Genomic DNA, 11,342 nt, shown 5'->3' with positions numbered 1-11,342 from the left:
CATACACACGTATTATAATTTACAGTTAATGCCATAAGACCACCATGACATGACAAAAAGAAAAACAGTAAAACTGTTTTCACATATAAACTCCAAAAAGTGTCCTGAGAATCATATTCTGAATAGGCCCCTTCACACATGAGATTGTTCATGGCAGAAAATACTCTGTTTGGTGCAGGTGAAGGGGTTAACCCTAAACAAAACAATCAACAAGAATGTAAAGCAGCACCCTAACCCTAACCCTATTGACCACTAAATTTCTGATATTGTGACATCCTTAACAACGACTGTCTGAGATAGAATGACAAACTTGATTATAACAACTTACTTGAACCACACCTCTTCTCTCCCTTGACATACGCACTTGATAGCCCCACACATTCACAAAAACTTCAGCTACGATTGAAACTGGAAACCCACTCCAGCGCTCATTCTTAGCTTCCACTGAAAATGGATGGAGTCCATCTGTGTCATTACAAAGGGTTGCCAGAACATAGCGGCATGTTCCCTGGAAGTCATACGCCTTGCCATCAAAGGTGAGGTAGTGGGGGTCACCAGAGGCCGAGCAGGTGCCGTGAGGGTTGGGATGGCAACCAAACTCTCCCTCCACCACACGGCAGGACTCCTGGGGTCCACAGGAGTTGGGGATACAGTGGACTACCCCAGTCGTGCCATTACATCTACACAAGCTCTGACATTCCTCACCATCCCAGAACTGTTCACCACCTTGCAGATACCGTCCTTGGTGATAGCATCCGCAGGCCGTTGGTGGTACACACTGGTTTCCATTGAGAACAAAACCATCATCACACTGGCAACCTTCCTGACACACAGTGTCACAAGTGAAAGGGAAAGAGAGGCTGGGGCAGGCAGATGGACAAGAGCTTCCACAGAGTTCATAATGGCTGTTTAGAGGGCAGTTTTGCTCTAAATAAACACAAAGAAATTTATCAAAGTTATTAAATGTAATAATATTAAAGCCACCTACATCAAAAGAGGGCAAAGTGCTTACCACAGTCACTTGCATTCCTCCAGTGTGTTAGTGCAACACCCCTCTGTTGACACATTAGTGCATAATCTCGTAGGACCTCACACAGCGCTGATGCTGGATCTTTAGAGGCCCTAATGATCTCCACACATGAATTCACATGCTGCTGTGGGTTGACCATAGACCAACACTGAGCAAATGGGCCATGTGGTGAGCTGAGAATACCACAGTCCTCACTAGAATTGTTATTTGTGGTAGAGCGGTCATTTTCACTGTCCACACAGTGTGCAGCGAGAGAGCCATCTCGCCAACTGTCCCCAAAGGACTGAGAGCTGTTGACCAGGATGCCGTTGGGTGTGCGGAAGTCGTCATGTGGGTGACCATTGTGATTACCACAGAGTCCACCAAGTGATCCATTGTAGATACCAGGTGCAGTGACACGCACAAAGTGAGGCCAAACTGTCTGCACTGTTACACCAAAGGAGGTGCGAAGGATGATACTGTGAATGCTGCTGTGGTAGATTTGGAGTCGATTGGATGCTGAGCTGAATGGTAGTCGGATCCGCTGACCATCAACCTAAAGGGCCATTCAGTTTCATATTTTGATTTTAAACAAGATTTAATTAACAAGATTTGTATAATTAAATAACATTTTTAATGAGACAAGACCATAGTAATAACATTTTACTTAACTTTTTTCACATATCAGCAATCATTTTGTCACACAATCTTCATTAGTGATCAGATCAGTCTCACTTTTTTGAAATGGTTAAAATATCACATTTACAGAATCCATTATTTCAAAAGTGTTTCAATTACTTACCTGTACTCTGCTGCTACTTGACATCTCAATGGATACATGTGTACCCTGTGTCTCAAACTTTAGCAACCGGGCAAAACCTTGTTGGGTTCTGGGCACTTTTTCTGCTGACACCACAAAGTGGGGGTGATTAGACAGTCCCATTACTTTGGCAAGAGTCAGTCGACATGCCCCTGGATACTGATATGTCAGTCCATCAAACGTATGATATGACCCTGGGCCCCTTATCCAACATGTTGCATAGCTGTTAGGTCTGCACCCTCTTTCTCCTTCCTCCACACCACATGATTCAAGTGGGCCACAACCATTGGGGGACATTTCATGGAGCCATAACTGCAGTCTGCAACGTCTCCCACAGTCTCTCATCTAGTTATTACGGTATCTCCAGAGCGGTAGTAGCGACCCTCGAGCGTACAGCACACTCAGCATGGGGTTAGACGACCCCAGCACTAAGGATGATAGCCTGAATTGCGATGCAGCTCTCCTGGCAGGGAGAGGGAGTGCAGGGGTAGAATTGGGATTGACACCAAGGTAGGCTGGCATCCTGTGGCCTTGGGGAGCTCAAAAGTGGCTGGGTTGGATGGGCATGGGAATTTCTAGAATAAAGGAAGAATAACATTTGATCTTGAAATCGTGGAGTTTTAGTCAGAAAGACATTTGTAAAATTAAATGGTTGGCAACGACCAGACATACCACAGAAGCCTTGTCTCCTTCCAGGCTTGGCAGCTGTTTTATACCATTCTGTTGACACTGGACTGGTATATGCATTTAGGGCTTGGCACAGAATGGGCTGGTACCCTCCTCCTACACACAGATCATACACACAGCTCTCCACAAAGGTCTGTGGGGGAAGTCGTTGATGGCAAGCAGCAAAAGGTCCAGAACTGTTCTGGAGGATACCACAATGGTCAGTACTGCTGTATAAAGCTGTCTGGTCCTCAGTGCAGGCAGCACAGTCCAGACCTCCACACTGCGCCTCACAACCAGGCTCATCGTCCCCTAATGCTTGCCAACTGTTGGCAAACACCACATCAGAGCTCACAACCTCCCCCTCACGGGTTCGGAAGTCATCCCCAGGGTGATTGTTGAAGTTTCCACACAGGCCACATGTTGCATTCTGGTAAGTGTAGGGCACACTGATCCTGACATAATGATTTGTGTCATAAGACACCTCCAAGCCAAAGTCAGTACTGACAATCACAGAAAAACCTGACTCATAGACCTGGACAGTTCCATTGTTGAGATAGAACGGAGTGGATGCAAAGTTTCCGTTAACCTGTAAGCACAACAGCAAGCATGTCAAGAGTAGCAAAGACATATTTGGTCTCATACTTAAAACTGAGTTCAACCCCAGTCAAAATTACCAACCTTAGCTTTAGCACGATGTCCCTTGACAAGCTCGATGGTTTCATTGTAGACAAACACTTTGACCAGTCGTGTCCAGGAAACATGAGTGCTGCCCCGGTGCTCATTCTTGCCCTCTACTCTATAGTATGGCAGCCCTCGACCACATTGCTCTGAGAGAACATAAGTGCAGGTGCCCTGAAAGTGAAACACTGTGCCATCGAAGGTATAGTAATGTGGATCACCACTTATGGTGCAGGTGCGTCTCTGCACAGTCTGGCAGGAGACTGAAAGGCACTTGTCCGGCAGATTTGGGAAAAGGAGCAGGGTTGGTTGTGACATTGCAGGCCTGTTGAGGTGCAGGTGCACTTCTGTGCACAGCTACTGTCGCTCCAGAATGAGTCACCAAGCTGCACTGGTTCACCTTGAAAACAATCAAAGGAAAAGGTTACTTAAACGCATTGCAGTGCAGTGTTTAACACAGGATGATGATATTAAGCTACTATAAATATTTGAAAGACCTACTTATAATTATTTATTATATATTACTTATTTATTTATTTATTTATTTATTCACCTTGGTTTTTCCTTCAGTAAAGTTACTTAGTATGTGTCTCTGTTGACCTTCTTCAGCAGTTACTTTTATAAAGTTGCCCAAAAAGCACAACTTCTTTATTTTTTCAACCGCAATTCTGTTTTAACAACAGCAGTTGAGCTGTATGTGAACGAGGCTTGTTGTTAATGATGGAGCCTATTATACCGATTGAAAACAACATGGTAACAAATGACATCCACAACAGCAGTGTTCACTGCTGGTCACTGTTGCTTTACCTGGTCCGCGCTGGTAAAATAAACACCATATCTGTGCCAGAGGGCGTCTCTCTGTGTCTCTGCAGAGAAGTGTGAATGTCAGTAGACTCTATAGGGGCAGAGTGAAGGGAGATTTCCCACTGGTTAATCAACTGCAGATAGTCGTGACGGCAGGCTGCCATAGTCTAGGTAGTTAATGAGAAACTTCCCACACATAGACTTCACCTGGGTGGCCATTAAAGGATTTAGTGACCAATTTATCATTTTTTGTTTTTTATTTTTTATCAACCCATACTCATCTGGGATCAATTAACTCGTGCTACCCCTCCCAACCCTGGTCTACTGACAACCACACATGCTCTGCAGAGAAACACAGAGAGAAAGACATGTGATATTATGTTAGAAGATTCACATACATGGGTGGATATTTTACTGTGAACAGACCAGGCTGGTGCCGATGTTATTCTGTACCAGCATGGTATAGGTCGTCATTAACAACAAACCTCATCCATGTGTGGCTCACCTGCTGTTGTGAAAACTGAATCACAAGTTAAAAAAAAATGCAACTTCACAAAACATACTGAGCAAGGTGAGCTGATTAAAGTAGTTTGTCAGTAAAGAATTAAAATGGTGAAATGAGAAATAACCCTTTAGAAATAGGATAATATATTCCTTTTTCATTCCATGGGAGAACACTGCATACACTTACTGATGCCGTTACATTTAGAAGATTTCACTGAGAAAGAAAACTATTCATGGCATGCTTGCACAAACGACTGTGCATTGTGCAGACTATGGACAGTTTCTCATTATATTTATTATAGTAGTACCATCACTTTAGCAAAATATATACTTAACTGTGAGTAGTGTATAAAACTCTATTTATTAGGTCATCAATTAACCAGGGAGTATCATAAGGCTTTTGTCAATATATTGTCAGGGAGTGGCCCAGAGTCTTGCACCGGGTCGGTTACCTGCAGGTAACCCACAAAAACGTTGTGTAACGGGTACAAAATACATTTAAATTAATTTCTGGGTATGGGTAAAAATAAATAAATGTGGAGGGAAAGAAAGATGGCATCAAAACCATCTAAGGTAGAAGCGAATCTCTTCCTCCGTAACTCCTATAGAGATTAATTCATCATCATGTTCGGTTTATGGTCAAGTTCAGATTCAGATTGGTCAACCAGACATCTATTTAATGGCTGATGCTATAGTGGCACCTATGGCTTATCAGCTTATAAGTATATGTTTTGTACCAGTGTGCTGTTGTGCTGTATTCGATGTTAGTCTATTATTGCTAGTGTATAACTTTGTCTTTGAAAAAGAAATAAAATATAGCCTCTCGTCTAACTGCTGCCCCTGCAGAACTCTATCACAGATACACATCACTGCAAGGCACAGTAGTGATTATTCCCCAGAAGAAGCACACAATAGTGATCACCCTCTGTATCTGATCTTACCATCAAAAGTGCAGCCTCTTGATCCATGATCTGTTCGGAAGGCCCAGCGTCCAGGTACATTGACATTGCTGCTCAGACGGAAATTTGAGTTACTGCCTGTAGCAGTGCTCGAGAATGATCCAGGGATAGTGTAATGGTAAATTGAGTTTATTGTATCGTAGCCAGCCTGCAAATACAAGTGAAAAAATAAAATTAATGTTATCGTAAAATGCTATGTTTTGTAAATATATAAACATTATCCATTTTGGTATCATAGTTAGTTAAAGCAACCAAATACAGATATCATAATTGTAGTGGATCTAACCTGCACATTCAGAGCAGTTGAGGCTATTATCCCATAGTTCATCAGCACAAATGAATACTGGCCTCCAGAGATCAACACAGCTTGGACAGTTGTGCGCTGGAAAAGATTAATTCATTATCATATGTATTGCTATTTCCATACTTTACTACTGTACTAAACCTCAGAGACACGTTGTTGTGACAATGTATTAAGTGTCCTATGTTCCTTCCACAGTGAATTGAAGTTGCCTACATTTAATTCAGACAATCAGTATGAACTACTTATATGTGAAGAACATGTCTGTTTCATGCTATGAAATGCATTATTTGCAGAGAATACACTATGAGGCAGCAGCTGTCACTGGGTACCACATAATCACCATAATCCCTTATAACCACAAAATGCACTGCTAGGACTTTGTTTTTTGCATTAAACCTTTATACATTCCATTGTATTTTGACCTTTCAGGATGTCCTTTAAGTTAACTTACTGTTCCTGAATTTGAAAAGTAGGCCACCTCATACCATGTTGCAACAAAGACCCAGTTGGCATTGAAGTTCATGCTTGGAAAGTAGTCATTAATGTCCTGTGTAGCTTGTTGGAGGACACTGCCACTGGTGTATTGGTTGTAGTAGATCTGACCGATTTGTCTGTTGTCTAAATCTGTCCAGAATGGAGCAATGAAGTCTCTGGTTTCATGAAGTGGGAACCTTTGAGGTGAATGTGTACTCAGTGGATTGTCAAATGTCAAGTGTCCATTGTGGTTGACCTGGAAAAATTTAGTAGATATAAGTTTTTTTCTACCAACACAGAAGTTCTTGTCATCAGCTACAATTGCTACATTTATTCTGCTAAATTTTAATTTTAATATTATGTATACAGTTCAAATATTTTCACAGTCTACATAAAATATGTATTATTTTGTGATGAGTGAATTTTGCATACGTAAATCTGATTATACGCTCGTCCAAAATAGAAAAAAGGTTGTTGCAGGTTAATACGTGGAGAACTTCCATCATCTGATCGAGAGCTTGCGGTTCCAGATATTGGGTACAGGGGTCCTAGGAAGCAAGGACAGGTCACAAAAAGATGAACACAAATATAGTATATTGGACTACAACAAAAAGCAAGTGTTCTTCAAACCTTGTATCCACATATTGTAAAATTTAAAAAAAATTTAATTTACCCTCACTGATGTTTAGGGACAAAATATTAAAATTACCCCTCATTGTAATGCATCGCATTCAACATGAACCTCCGAAATAAACAATAAGTTGAATCAGTACTTCTAGTTTAAACAAAAACTGAATATAAATTACTTTCACAAGGATAGAATTTAATTATTCATTATTATTAATTATTATATTCTGTACTATATTCAGTGACATGTATCGATGATTGTATGATAGGCATATAACGTATGAATTGATGAAAATCAAATGTGAAATAGGCTTCTTTTGAACTTACTCACAACCTGTGGAGTCACCACACCTGTCAAAAAAAATGTAAAAATATTTGTTAAAAATTGATGAGCTGAAGATGTATATTAATTTATTCCCAAAACAATTCAACAACATAGGGATGATCAGTTTTATTAAAAATAAAAAAATAAAACTAAACCAAAATATAATAAACTAAAATAACTTACCTGTCATCCCAAAAAGCAGCACAAAAATGATTTGACGTGTCATTCTGTCAGACTCCCATATCAAATCTGCTAATCAAACATAACAAACTATATTTACATCATACCATAACAAAGTACTGGGTTAAATATAGTCAGCATACTAGTAATGAATATTGCGTGCTGCCATTAAAAAAATTCAACATTCAATTTTGACTTGAATCACCTCTTCATATATGCTGTCTGTTTCCCTCTCATTCTTTTGAAGCTGCAGAGTGGAAACAAGGTTTTATATAGTGAACGGAAGCATAAACCTAATTTATTGTGTTGCAGAAGTTCTCATTTGTTGTATCATGGTTTTTTAAATGTTTTAAATGGATAAAATCAACTTGTTCTTTCACAACCCATTAACCAAACATTTCTGTTGTACTTTCAATAATGTGTTGAATAAGAATAATAATAATAATGTCCAGCACTAACATAGGAAGATGTAATCTAATACTCAAAACAAATACAAGAGGTTGTAACTAACAGCAGTTACAGTACAACAGAATGACGTCAGTCACTCTTGTGGTTAATAGCCATGCAGTAATTTTTACTGCCATAGAAAGGAGACATATTGCACCATATCCAACGATTTACTGCTGAAACTCAGTAAATGATTCTCAAAATGTTAGTGATGGGAAATACTCACTTTCAGTGGTAACAGTAGAGCACATTGTTCTTTCTTCTTCGTGTTATACCAATTAGCATATTTAGTTTTTCAGTGTTGTAATATCAATCAACCTGTAAAGATGTAAAACTTGCTTGCAAATAAAATTCAATATGATTGCATGTTCATGCAGTTTTAAATGCAGGATGATTTAAAAACTTTGCATTGCATTATCGTTTTGACTATTGTCACAGAATTTAAAAGCAGACATGCTTATTCGAAAGTTTATCTCGAACAAGTTTCTGGTCTGTCTCTACAAGTTGATTTAAATAATAAGGACAAATCACTCTAAATATGTGGCTGCATTAATATAAAGCTCTGAAGCATTACCATTTGTTCCAGAGGAGGCTCAGCAGTAATGTTAGGTATGCACGATTTGTAGTAAAATACAAATGTATACTTAAGTCTAAACTTAGTATAAAGTATAAATCAAATCAGAACTGCTGTAATGTCGTATGTATGTTGTAATACTCATGATGTCAATTGCGTGGAAAAATACTAATTCCTGGATACTCTAATTGGCCAAAAAATTGTACTCTGGGCCAACTGCACATGCTCTTTGTATGACTGCAAAATAACTTTTTATTCCTGAGAATGTGCCTGTAAACCTAAAAAGTACAACATTTTAAATAATATGGCTCATTCAAACCAAGATGATGCACTGGGATGCTCTGATACTTTTCGTTCTCTTATACCTTTCTATTCATTCTCTGATTTTGCAGCCTTTTTTATGTCACTTCTGTTGCATTACCTTGAATGTTTGCTAGTACATTGAATGTTTTTATTGTTTTATTTTTATGGTCTCATTGTTTCACTGCTTTTTATGGTCATCTTTGTTATACTGGTTTTTACTTTTTATGATAAGCTACTGAAGTAGTCTTTTGTAATATGTTTGATGTGATTGTTGCAGTTATGGGGCAGTTAAAATTCCCAGCTACAAACAGATCTTTATCATGCAGGAAGAAAAGGAGAAAATGTATAAAAGAGAGGATTTTATAGATTAGCAAATGCCAAGCCTTGTCTTGTTTTGACACCACTTATTTCCTGGAAGAAGTTTAAAACATTCCACTGTCCCCGTAAGAAACATTCTCAATGGTAGCCCTAAAAAATAAAAAATAAGTAAAATAGAAAAATAAGTTGTAGAGATAGTTCACATAGAACAATGAAAATATGCTATCCCGCTAACCTTGGTTTTAGGATGAACAGGATCAGCCATTTCAACAGATAATTGATTTGTTTATTGATTCAGAGCACACTACACTGCAGACTGAATCTATCCCGAATAAACAGTGAAATGTGATACTTTCATGATTCTGATAATATCTGACAGTGACAGAGAAAATAATTGTTCACAAACACATTTTTTTCTACGAGTGCAAATGCTTATAGTAGGAAAATCAAGAGGCTTTTTCAGGAAAAAAAAGAAGCAGCCTATCCACACAATTACATCTGTTGTAGTGCTGTGCATTATGACCAAAAATGTGTATCATGTTGTTTATTTTATTTTATTTTATTTTTTTGACAGTTTTATGGTATATCACAGTAGTTACTTTTTTTTCATGACAGGGCCTTTATATAGATGTATAGTGGCTTATTATACTGTCAGGAGCACATAGAATATAAAAAGATTTTAATGCCATCATGTATATACTAATGTATATAACTATAATGCATGTGTGACAGTAGAACAGAGATTCGAGAAATAGGCGAGATAAGCCTGTGATTTCTAAGGATTTTTTTGGACATTGATGTGGTGATTTATTTACTTTGAAGTGTGGTCCAGTATTGCAGGCTGCTGAGACAGACTGGCTCTTTCATTACGATAAATTGTTAACCTACTGTTGGACCCATATATGATACAATTATCATGTGCTGCTGCATGTCTGCTGGTTGTGTTTGTATGTGAGAGAGAGAGAGGACAGCACATTCAAGTTATGGTTAGATCCTGGAGTAATTTCCTCAACTTCATGCCCACTCTGTAGTTTTTAGTGATTAACTTTGTTATTACAGACATCTTGTTTTGACTGTTTGTTATAGTGTACCGCACTCCTGGCCTCTGATTTTCTGTCTAAATTCTCAAGTTTAGTCCTTAAAACAGACAAAGTAATTATTTTAGGTGATTTTAATATTCATGTGGATATTAATAATGACAACTTTAGTAATGCATTTATTTAATTAATAGACTCAATTGGCTTCTGTCAAAGTGTAAATAAACTCACTCATTGTTTTAATCATATTCTTGACCTCGTTCTATCTTATGGTATTGATATTGAACATTTAATAGTACCATCGTCCTGCTTGACTCCAATTGCTAATATCACTGAGCCCAAATCCTGCAAAGTCCCTATTGTAATTGTAGGAACTCGAAGGACTTGAAGGACTCCTCTTAGGGAATTGATCAGATCGACTTAACATTTGGACACTGACATCTAAAGACATTCATGATTTTAAAGTTGTGCTGTTTGTGACTGTGCTTCAAATGGCGTCCCCGTAGCGTGGCGCCCAAATTTGGCGTTTTTCCGTATAACAGGAAGTTCAGCGTATATGGTCCAGTCAAATTTCACACATTTGATAAGAGTCCCACCCTGAACACGTTTACATGATGATATTCAGTCACTCATATCGCCGGACAGGAATTAAACAGGAATTAAATTTTATATTTTCATGTTCTACTCTTAGCAGGTTGATCAGATCGAGCTGAAATTTCGTCAGAAAATGCAGGAAGGTGAGTGTGTGAGGTGTGAGGAAGGTAGTGAGTTGTTGTTGAAGGGCATGTCTGCGGCGTGGCATCAAACGTGGACACACATGAATTTGCTGTAACTTGAATGTACATCCACCAAACTTCAAGTGTCTAAGAGTCGCGTCCTGAACATATCTATGTGATAATATTCAGTAAAAGTGGTAGCACCGACGACCCATGTCCCGAGGCGGAGTCCTTGCTTCAGCAGCCTAGGGTTCAAGTCTGACCTGCGGCCCTTTGCTGCGTGTCATCCCCTTTCTCTCTGCCCCACTTTCCTGTCTACCAATTAAAGGCAATAAAAAAAAGCAAAAAATATAAAGTGGTAGTGTTACCTTGTCGTAACCGGAAATAGAATTTATTACACTTATGTATTTCTCCTAGCAGATTGACCACATCCAGCTGAAATTTGGTCAGAAGACTCTTAGAATGTTGACAATGACATTGTTGCAAGTTACTTATGGGGGCGCCCAGTTAGCTCAGTGGGCAGAGCTGGCGACCCATGTACTGAGGCTGAGTCCTTGCTGCAGCGGCCCAGGGTTCGAATCAGACCTGCAGCCC

The 11,342-nt window shown here is 39.1% G+C and overlaps 1 pseudogene; it reads right to left on the bottom strand.

The window, feature by feature from the left end:
- LOC118333796 overlaps positions 1-7,618 on the bottom strand; it is a 14,426-nt pseudogene extending 6,808 nt beyond the window's left edge.
- Positions 7,619-11,342: the final 3,724 nt, after the last annotated feature.

The sequence above is a fragment of the Morone saxatilis genome, unplaced genomic scaffold (assembly GCF_004916995.1).
Source record: "Morone saxatilis isolate NCDOM2014 unplaced genomic scaffold, NCSU_SB_2.0 Contig1, whole genome shotgun sequence".
Lineage (NCBI taxonomy): Eukaryota > Metazoa > Chordata > Actinopteri > Moronidae > Morone > Morone saxatilis.
Note: the sequence above shows the minus strand (reverse complement) of the source record. Positions and strands in the feature narration are given on the sequence as shown.